This window comes from Anolis carolinensis, chromosome 4, assembly GCF_035594765.1.
Source record: "Anolis carolinensis isolate JA03-04 chromosome 4, rAnoCar3.1.pri, whole genome shotgun sequence".
In the NCBI taxonomy this organism is placed as follows: Eukaryota; Metazoa; Chordata; class Lepidosauria; order Squamata; family Dactyloidae; genus Anolis; species Anolis carolinensis.
The window spans coordinates 186,292,459-186,303,269 of NC_085844.1; positions in this window are offsets into that span (position 1 = coordinate 186,292,459).

The window sequence follows — 10,811 nt, forward strand, 5'->3', positions numbered from 1 at the left end:
TAAACATTGTGATGTCAAGCCAAGATTCACCCCCCTCAGCAAAATTTATGAACGATGACAGGGTGCTTTATTTGGACTGTAGCGGGAGATTCCAAACTTGCTGACTGGGAGCCCAAAGTCCTGATGGCTTGCCGGAGGAGGACCGGGGAAGACTTGTAGCAGCTGCCAGGTCCAGAAGATACATTGTCTCCAAACTTCCTTTTTATGAATTACAAAGTAACTCCTTAATAAATTTGCCCTCATACTTGCTTCATTATAGACTTTATTGTCTTATTTTGCCTTTCTCTTTACTTTAACAGCACTCTTTGGTTACCTTGCGGCTCCTCAGTCCTGGACAGGGCTTCTCTCCCTTCTTTTCCCCATTACCGCTGCCCCCTAGCATGCCCCCCCCCAAACCCTGAGTCAACCCCCATACCCCAAAAACCCCGGCATCTGAAACCAGGTGCCCCTGGTATCTGCGGATCAGACGACTCCGGGATCCCTTATTTTAATACTTTATGTTTTATGATTATATGAAGTATCTTTGGAGCCATGAAGCCACCGCCACAACCTTGGTGACCTTTTCGCTGGCACTGTCTGACCTGGAGTTCTCCTTGTGTCTTCCTGGTCTTCACCTTAACAAAGGACTCAAGCACCCATCATCTTCGGAATCAATCCATCTCTATTGATTCAGTTTGAACTGGCAGTACGAAAGATGACTGGACCCTGAATTGGGCTAACCTTCTTTTGTGTGGCTATATGGTCATAAAGGACTCATTATCATCTGGAACCTCCAATATAAATCTGTACTTGATTGGAGCCATGCAGGAACATTCCTTATAGGTTTATATTCGGTAGGCTCTATTAGGCTCAGACGGGCCTGTGCACTGGCAGTCCCCGAGTTACAAATATCGGACTTACAAACTACTCATAATTAAGAACAAGGGGTGACATAATAGGAAGTAAGAAAAATCTACTGCTAGGAAATAAATTTCACTCCTGAAAGAGTTATTATGGGAAAAGGTATCTCAAATGAAGCTTTTTCACCAGTCCTTGTTTCCACAATAAGCCAATTGTGTTGTCGAAGGCTTTCCTGGCCTGGATCACAGGGTTGTTATATGTCTTTTGGGCTGTGTAGCCATGTTCCAGAAGTATTCTCTCCTGGCGTTTCGCCCACATCTATGGCAGGCATCCTCAGAGGCAATAAGCCAATTTTTTCAAAATCCAATTCTCACAGATAGGCGAAATCTTCTGAACAGGTGCACAGACAACAAAACAAACATTACATGGCTGCCAACCCTTCCCTATGCTATCCAAAACATATATATACACTTAACAATATACCTGTTCTGACTTTTAAAAAAATCAAGTTAAGAATAAACCTATAGAATCTATCTTGTTCATAACTTGGGAACTATAGTGTTTTGGTACCAAAATGTTGTAAAATTAGGGGATCCCAGTATCTTAAAAGCTGTAGCCTGAAAGACAAAATGAGTTAATTTCTGGAACAGAATTAAAATTATGCTAATTTAATTAAGGGTAAAATAAACCTTCTAAAACCTGACTTGGTATAAAGACAATGCCTCACTGATGACCATACATATGTAATGGAAATTTTTCCATTGCTAATTTTTGTTTGTGAAGATCTTCCATTTCTAATAATACATTGTTTCATAAAAATCAGTAGCATAAGGAAGAGACACCAGTTAATTAGATGTAAAATTTGTAAAATTAACTACTTTTTATTTAACCATCCATAACACTATGTAACAAAAATTGAAAAAAAATATTTCTGGTTTGAAAGTGTTATTTCCTGTTTAATTGTGTGGTACTTACTTTGAAAGTATACTTCCACAAACTATGTTGAATTGATTGAGATTCTATGAGATATTCATTGAAAAACAAGAGCAAGATGTGCTGCACAATGTCCCACAAAAACAAAGTTTTTGCAGTTTAATACACTTCTTCCATTTTTTATGATATAACCAATTAGGAAATTACATTTATAACCCAGGAATAAAAATCATGTTACATAGTGCAGAGTATGATCAAAGTGTGGGATTGTTAGCCGCCTTAAGTCTCCATGGGTAGAAAGGTGGAGTATAAATAACATAACTAATAATAAATAATAATAGATACATATGTCATTCTATGGCATCTATATTAGAACACATCTCCAATCTTTTTACAATGACAATGTAATGTTAATGTAGTCCAGCTGCAGAGTTGTTGAGACATGGTCTTTGTTCAAAGATAGCATCAGTATATTTTAAGGACTTGTTGAAAGAGGGCAGAAAATGTATTCAGTATAAAGATTTGACTCTAGTATGACATTAAATCATCTGAAGGAATACCAGTTTGAGCTTATCAAATTCTGAGGATAAAGCAACCATGGTTCCTATCTCATCACATTTATAGGAAGCTTTTACTACCTTCAATATATTACAGATTTATAGAAGAATTAACCACCCAGAACAATGTTGTCATCACTAATACTTTTGTTGAAGACCTCGATGATATGACTTAGCTATCTTTTACCATTTGGGGAATATATATCAACTTGCTTTTAAATAGGTCAAGCTGTGTGCTGAGTATCATGTAAGTGAAATTCTCCTTTCATGCAGGACTGCCCTATGCAACTCTTCAAATATGATGCCATTTCAGAAAAATACCCTGGCCACTGTTTTAGGATCAGTTATTCTCAAGAATTTCTTTTGTTCAAAAGAGTGGCAACTGTACGTATGGGGAAGAAAGGATTAAAAATAAAGCAAGAAAATATTGTTGGCTGGTCTCCACAGACTTCCATAGACATGGCCTGAAAAATCTTGGTTATGTTAAAAGAGCAAGCAGATGACTGACGACTAGCCGTAGGGGAAACACTGCATGTGCTCTGCTTCTCCATAGGTCTGGCAGGCACGTTGTTTCATTACTAAAGTCCTGGAGCAACTTTTAATATCATGCAGGATGACATGAGCTATTTTTTATGATGATAAATGTCCTAGAATTACCACCAAAGGAAGCATGTAAGGCTGGTGACACTTTTATTGTTGCTATGGCTGCTCCTGGCTGGAGATTACTTATTAAAAAAACAGCAAGAGGGCAGCAGTAGACAGCTGTTGGAAAGGACCAGAATTATTCCTCCTCTCCAACACAATTATAGCTGCAATGAGCTAAAGCAACGCTCTGCCTTAGGGAAACTCAAATGAAAATATTACTTTAAATAGCAAAGTGTTAAAAGAGTCCCCTCAGTTTGAATCAGATATAAACCCTCCCATGTGGAACAAATTTAATAGATCGCAGTTTAAATTTACACGAACATTTTCTTGCTTGAAGTAATTCCTATGTTTGAGCAATGCGTATATTAAACCAAATAAATTTAATACATTGATACTTTGAGTTTGTATTTTAAAATATGGGCTGTATTTATTATTTTAGGTCATTGAAACTACTGGAGTATGCCTTTTCCATTAGGGCTAAATTGGGACAGTTGGCTAGTTTGCCTTAATCTCTGTTTTGGCTGTGAGTAATCAATACTGTGGCACATGCAGCATTTTTTTGACAATTGGGATTATCAGTGAAGCGTCTGGGCTTTTGTTGACTGTGCTGATGTGTTTTCCAATAGTTGTGAACATATCCTTTCTGCACACTATTTTCTCTTGCAAGAAGATTGAAGGCTAGAAAGTTAAGTGAAAGTGCCAGAGAAAAGAAGCTAATTTTTTTTTTAAAAAAATTTATTTTTGATTTTCAAATACAGTGCACAATTAAAAACGGGGACAAGTGCAGGAAACATGAAGGACAGGGAGAAAAGAAGGGGGGAAGAGAAAAGAAAGAAAAAGAAAAAAAAAAGAAGAAATAAATCGGAGTATAAAGAAGGGGACAAGGGACAAGGAAAAAGGGGACACACAATACAATACCGAAGGTATTTCCAACGTATAATTACAGGGAACTACATGCTTCCACAATTACCTTAATATATAGCACTGTATTCAAAGTTATCTTACTCTTAATTCACATCCTTAACTAAACTATTACAAATCCGATTTCTTAATAAATTCTTCCAGTTTGCTCCAGTTAGTTCTTCTAGTTAGCTTCCCATTCAAGTCTTTCAAGAGATACGTAAGTTTGTCCATATTTTGAATTTCTTCTAGTTTAGATAACCAGAGATCTTTTTTTGGAGTCTCTTCCGCTTTCCACATTCTCGCAAAGGTCATCCTAGCAGCTGTAGCACAATATGTAAATAAAATATCATCATTCTTATCTAATTTAAATTCATTATCTATAATCCCTAATAGATAATATTCTGGCTTTAATGGAAATTTCATTTGTAATATTGACTGTGTCATTTGATGGATCATTTTCCAATATTTTTTTGATTTTTCACATAGCCACCATAAATGATAATACGAGCCTTCCTGGGTTTTACATTTCCAACACCTATTATCATAGTTTTTATACATTAGGCCTAATTTTTTTGGTGTCATGTACCACCTATGAAATACTTTCAGCCAATTTTCTTTTAAATCAGAAGCATATGTATATCTTAACTTTTTGTTCCAAATCTCTTCCCATTCTATTAATTTGATTGGTCGTCCAATATTTATAGCCCATTTTATCATACAGTTTTTTATTTCTTCCGTTTCTGTTGCCCACTCTAATAATATATTATAAATTCTAGAAACTATTTTCTTCCTGTTTGTCATAATTTTGTCCCATACACTGTCTGCCACACTGAAACCTAATTTATTATCCTTGTTAAATTGTTCCTTTATTTGGGCATATTGAAACCATGATATACCTGGAAATTTCTCCTTTATTTCTTCTTGGGATTTCAATTTATAACCCTCTTTATTTTTATTCAGTATATCCTTATATTTTGGCCACTTTGTCCAGCCTAATATATTTCTATGTTCAGCTTCCAAAGGCGAGATCCATAATGGAATTTTATTGCTATAAAACCGTAATTTATATTTTTCCCAGATTTTTATTAAAGCCGATCTAATAAAGTGGTTGCCAAAATTTTTTTCAATTTTCCTTTTATCATATCCAATATATGCGTGCCATCCACGTCTTAGATCCATACCCTCTAAGGTCAGTATATTTACATTTTCTAAAGTTGCCCAATCTTTTATCCATTGTAGTGCACTAGCTTCAAAGTACAATTGCAAATTTGGTAGACCGAAACCTCCTCTTTTCACCAGATCTGTCAAAATAGTATACTTGATTCTTGGCTTTTTATTTTTCCAGATAAATTTAGCTAGCATTTTATTCCAATCCTTGAAAATCTTAATGTTTCTAATTATTGGTAGACTAGCTGTGCCCGGCCACGCGTTGCTGTGGCGAAGTCTGGTGGTATGGGAAATAAAGTATTGAGGAATTGGTGGTAGTTAAGGTAAAGAGTAAACGTTTTCCCCTGACATTAAGTCCAGTCGTGTCCGACTTTGGGGGTTAGTGGTTATCTCTATTTGTAAGCTTGAAGAGCTGGCGTTGTCCGTAGACTCCTCCAAGGTCATGTGGTATGACTGCATGGAGTACCGTAACCTTTCCGCTGGAGTGGTACCTATTCATCTACTCTCATTTGAATGTTTTTGAACTTTAGGGTTGGGAGAAGTTGGGGCTAACAGTGGGGGCTCTGTCTGTTCCTCGAATTCAAACCTGCAACCTTTCGGTCCAGAAGTTTAGCAGCTCAGCGCTTTAACACGCTGCACCATCAGGGGTATTATTTTCGTAAGGTTGTGAATATACAATATTTTTGATTGTTTTTGTCTGTTGGAGGGAAGTATGAATGCTGCAATTAGGAAAAATGATTAGCATGTAATGACCTTGTAGCTTTAAAGCCTGGCTGTTTCCTCCCTGAGTGAATTTTTTGTTGGGAGGTGTTAGCTGGCCGTGATTGTTTCCTCTCTGGAATTTCCTTGTTTTCAGAGTGGTGTTGTGTGTGATATTTTATGTGCTTCTACTGTCTGTGACCCTCAGAAAACAGAGGATTTCCCAGACTTTGGCGATGGGAATACTTTGTTGGGAGGTGTTAGCTGGCCCTGATTGTTTCCTGTCTGGAATTCCCGTTTTCAGAGTGGTGTTGTTTATTTAGTGTTGTGATTGTAGAGATTATATTGTTGTGTATTACTGCACCACAGTAATTATTTCATCTTACAGTAGAATCTCAGTTATCCAACATTTGGTAATGCAATGTTCTGGATTATCCAATGTAGTCTGCGTTTTAGTAGTCAATTTTTGTGTATTCAGTGTTTTAAATTGTGATACTTTTTCTGTTAAATTTGTTGTATAACATGATGTTTTGGTGGTTAATTTGTATAATGATTCCCTAATTTGATGTTTAATTGGGATTTCCTGAATCCGTTCTTATTATCCAACATATTCAGTTATGCAATGTTGTGCTGGGATGTTTATGTTGGATAAGTGAGATTCTACTGTATATTTATAATTTTGCAAGGAAGGCGTTTGCGCCATCCCCCGGGCCCTGGAAAAGGGTAAATAAGAGAAGAGGAGAAGGCGCTCAGGGGCCAGGCGGGAGGCGTGGCGGGGTGAGGTCTGCCCTTCCCCTTTGCCCCTCAATCCCGGCCCTTCCCCTCCTACCGGAGGTGGCGCCGGTGTGGTGGTGGGTTGTAGGCCAGGCAAGAGCGGGCTCCAGTGGAGGCGCAGGCCTGGGGCGTCGCGGCTTCCTCCCCGCCTCCGCGCTTCCCGATGCCGGCCTCCATGTTCTTCCCGCGGAGGACAGGAGGAGGCCTGAGCAGCGGCGAGGAGGAGGAGGGGAACCGGGCCAGGAAGGCGGGCAACGTGGTGCTCGTCCGCCGCTGCAGGCCCGAGAGGAAGAGAAAGGGGTGGGAAAGGCTGCCCCTCCACACAGAGGGAGAGAGGCAGGACTCGCTTTCCCAGAAGTGCCTGGCGCGGCAATGACAGTGTTGGCGCCAAAAACCAGGAAGGTCCCGAGGGAGGGACCTTTTTGTTTTCCAGGCGAGAGGTGAGGGCAGGGAAGGGTCGGCTTAGGCCCTCCGGGTGTTTTGGAGTAGAACTCCCGATTCGAGGATGGGGAGCTCAGCCTCGTGAGGCGGAGATGTGCCTTCTCCTGCAGAGTCCCTGGCTTCGGCGGTGGAGGAGGTGCAAGAGAGGGAGGGAGGGGAACGGTTCTGTGTGTGTGCACGCGCGCGGAAAGAGTTGGGAGGACTGTGTTTCTGCGCGTGCGCAGATTGCCTGTTGTGTTTTTTTGGTGTTGTGATTGTGTTTTTTGTTTGATTATGTTGTATCTTACTGGAGGCGGGGATGATGGATTGCGTTGCCAATTTTAGAGTTTGGGGGAGCTGTAGATTTGTTGTTTTGTCCATCGCCGTGATGCCATCACTCTTTTATATATATAGATTTTGAAATAGATAAAGTAATTTGGGTAGCACATTCATTTTTATGATCGCGATGCGACCTAATAGAGAAATGTTTAAGAATTGCCACTGGTTCAAATCTTTTTTGATTTCATTCCATTTCGTCAAATAATTGTTCTCCAGTAGTTTAGCATTTTTTGTTGTTATCCAAACACCCAAGTATTTCAATTTTGGTACAATTTTTATATCTGTCATCTCTTGTAGTTTCAGCTGATTGATCTTGCTCATATTCTTGCTAAGCATCTTTGTTTTTTCTTTGTTTATATAAAAACCCGCTAGTTGACCAAAATTCTCAATTTTTTGTAACCATTGTAGTATTTGACTTCTGGGTTCTTCAATTATACACATAATATCATCCGCAAAAGCCCTTATTTTAAAGTTTTGATTCCTAATTTTCAATCCTTTCAAACTGTCATCTTGCCTGACATTTCTGATTAGAATTTCAATTGCAAAAATAAAGATTAAGGGTGAAAGTGGACACCCTTGTCTCGTTCCTTTACTAATTTTTATTTCCTTCGATTCAAGTCCATTTATTAGTATTCTAGCCGATTGTTCGTTGTAAATTGACTCTAGCGCGTTTATGAAATAATAACCTAAATCCAATTCTCTACCCAATAACTTAAAGAAATTCCAATTTAATTTATCAAAGGCTTTTTCGGCATCTAAAGATAACATCACAACTTCTTTTTGGTGGTGAAGCTCATAATATTCAATCGCATTGATTATGCACCTCATGTTATCCTTTAAATTTCTATCTGGTAGAAAGCCATTTTGTTCTATTCCAATCCACTCATTCAAAAAAATTTTAAATCTATTTGCCAATATAGCTGTAAAAATTTTATAATCTGTGTTCAAGAGCGAGATAGGTCTGTAGTTACGCACTTCTAGTTCATCTCCTTTATCTTTGGGTATTGTTATTATATCCGCCTTAGTCCATGACTCTGGGATTTTCCTCTCCTTCAGAGCATCATTCATTATCTTCACTAGCCAAGGTAAAAGTTCATCTTCCATGATTCTATAGAAATATATAGGGAAGCCATCTGGCCCTGGTGCTTTATTCGGTTTCATTGTTTTCAGCACCTTCCTAATTTCTTCTTGTGTTATTTCCTTATTTAATCCCTCTCGCTGGTAGTCCGAGATTTTTTGGAGCTTTTGGTTACCTAAGTATTCCACAATTTTTTCGGGGTTAATATCTTCTTCTTTATACAAATTAGAATAAAATTCTTCAAATTCCTGCATGATGTCCTTGTCTTTCGTCAAAATCGTCTTTTCTTTCTTAATTTTTGTAATTAATTGTTGTTGCTTTTTTTTTTCTTATCTTCCGTGCTAGCCACACTCCCGGTTTGTTAGCGTTCTCGAAGTTATATTGTTTTATAAATTTCAGTTGATTGGCTGTTTGTTCTATTTCCAAGCTTCTTTTATTGTTTTGCAAGCCTCTGATTTGATTAGCTAGTTTGGTATTTGTTGGATTTTCTTTTAATTTTCTTTCAGCGTTATTTAGGTCTTCATTAATCTTATTTAATTTTTGCATTTTCACTTTGTTTTTCACAATTTTTTGCTGGATAAGGTGGCCTCTGATTACCGCCTTATAGGCATCCCAAACCACTTGGTCTGTAGTCTCCCCTAATGTGTTTAACTCAAAATATTCCCTTGTCAATTTTTTATTTCTAATGATGTCTTCCTCTTTTTTAAGCAAATTGTTATCTAATCTCCATCTATGCCTCCCTGTTTTTTGATTAATTCTCAGAAGTAAAGGACTGTGGTCTGATCTGTCACGGGGTAAAATATTGATTTCCTCTACTTTTGTACACAAAGAGTTAGAAAGCCAGATCATATCTATTCTCGACCATGTTCTATGCCTATGGGAATAAAAAGTGAAATCTTTTGTTTCCAAATTGTTCATCCGCCAAACATCTTTTAGATCAAACTCTTCTTTCAACTTCCTAAAATTTTGTGGGATTAATCTTGACTTTTCCGCTTTTTTGTTTTTAGTAACCTTACTTGTGTCTTTTTTCATATCCATTATACCATTGAAGTCCCCTAGAATAATTAAATGGTCAAATTCTGACCCTGTAATTTTTGCTCTAAGTTCCTTCACAAATTTAGTTTGTGGGCCATTAGGGGCATAAATATTACAGACAAGTATCTTTTGTTGTTCAATAATGATTTGCACCGCAAGCATTCTTCCTTCTTGATCTTTAAATTGTAAAGTCGCAGGGATATTGTCCTTTATATATAATACAACCCCTCTTTTTTTTTAATATCTGAAGAGAAGAATTCTTTACCAAGAGATCTATTTATCAAATGAGAGCATTGCTTTTGCGAAATGTGTGTTTCTTGTAATGCTACAACATCAAATTTTCCCTTTCTTAGTTGTAGCATTATTTCTTTCCTCTTACTCGGTGAATTTAAGCCATTCACATTGTTAGAGTAAAACGTTAATTGTCTAGAAATATTACCTCTATCCATGGCAAGCTTCTTCTCCGTCGTCTAATTCCTGTATACCTCTTTCTTCTTCCATTATCTCTTCATTCTCCGACGCAGTCACCGGTTCCCTTTCCACCTCACTTTCTGCCTCTTCCTCTTCCTCTTCTGCATCTTCTCTATCTGATTGTTCTGGTGTCACCCTATGTGTGTCATCTTTATTCCCTTCTATCTGTTTTGGCGAGAGGAGCCTAGCTCTTTTGGGTTCTTTCCTTTTAGTGGACGAGGGCGGCGAGGATTCGGGAGGATTATTTTTTTTCTCTTTTATTAGTTTCTGATAGAAGTCTTTGGCCTTTTCTACATTAGTAAGCCAAAATTTCTCTCCATACCACGTTACCATCACTCCCTCATTCCTTTCCCACCTAAATCTTACTTTCTGTCTTTTGAGTTCATCCGTAAGAAAAAAAATACTTTTTCCTTTTGTCCAAAGTGGACTGGGGGAATTCTTTTAGTACAATTATTTTCTTGCCTTTGTAACTTATAGGATTCCTATTAGTGTTCATCAGGACCTCATCGCGGACCCTTTTTTTTACAAAATTTATGATAGTGTCACGTGTTGCTCGATTTCTTCTTGAAAAGTTTGTTTGAATTCTAAATACTCTATCAACTTCGTTTTCTACATAGTCCTCTTCTCTCTGGAGTAATTCAGCTAGCATTTTTATTACAATTTTCCTTATGTTTTCTCCTGCTTCCTCCTGTATATTACGAAATCTCAATTGAAAGTCCTTCTCATTTAACTCTAATTTCTCCTGTAATTTTTCAATTTTGGTGTTTTTGTCCTCTAACCCCTCTACTCTTTTTTGGAGTTTGGAGTGTAATTTAGACATTTTTAGGTTATCAGATTTCAACACATTTAATTCCTTATTAGTTTTTGTCATTTCCATTTTCAACAGTCCAATCTCCTCCTTAATCTCTCTCTTCATTTCCAACATCTCTTGACACATTTCTCTTTGTTGT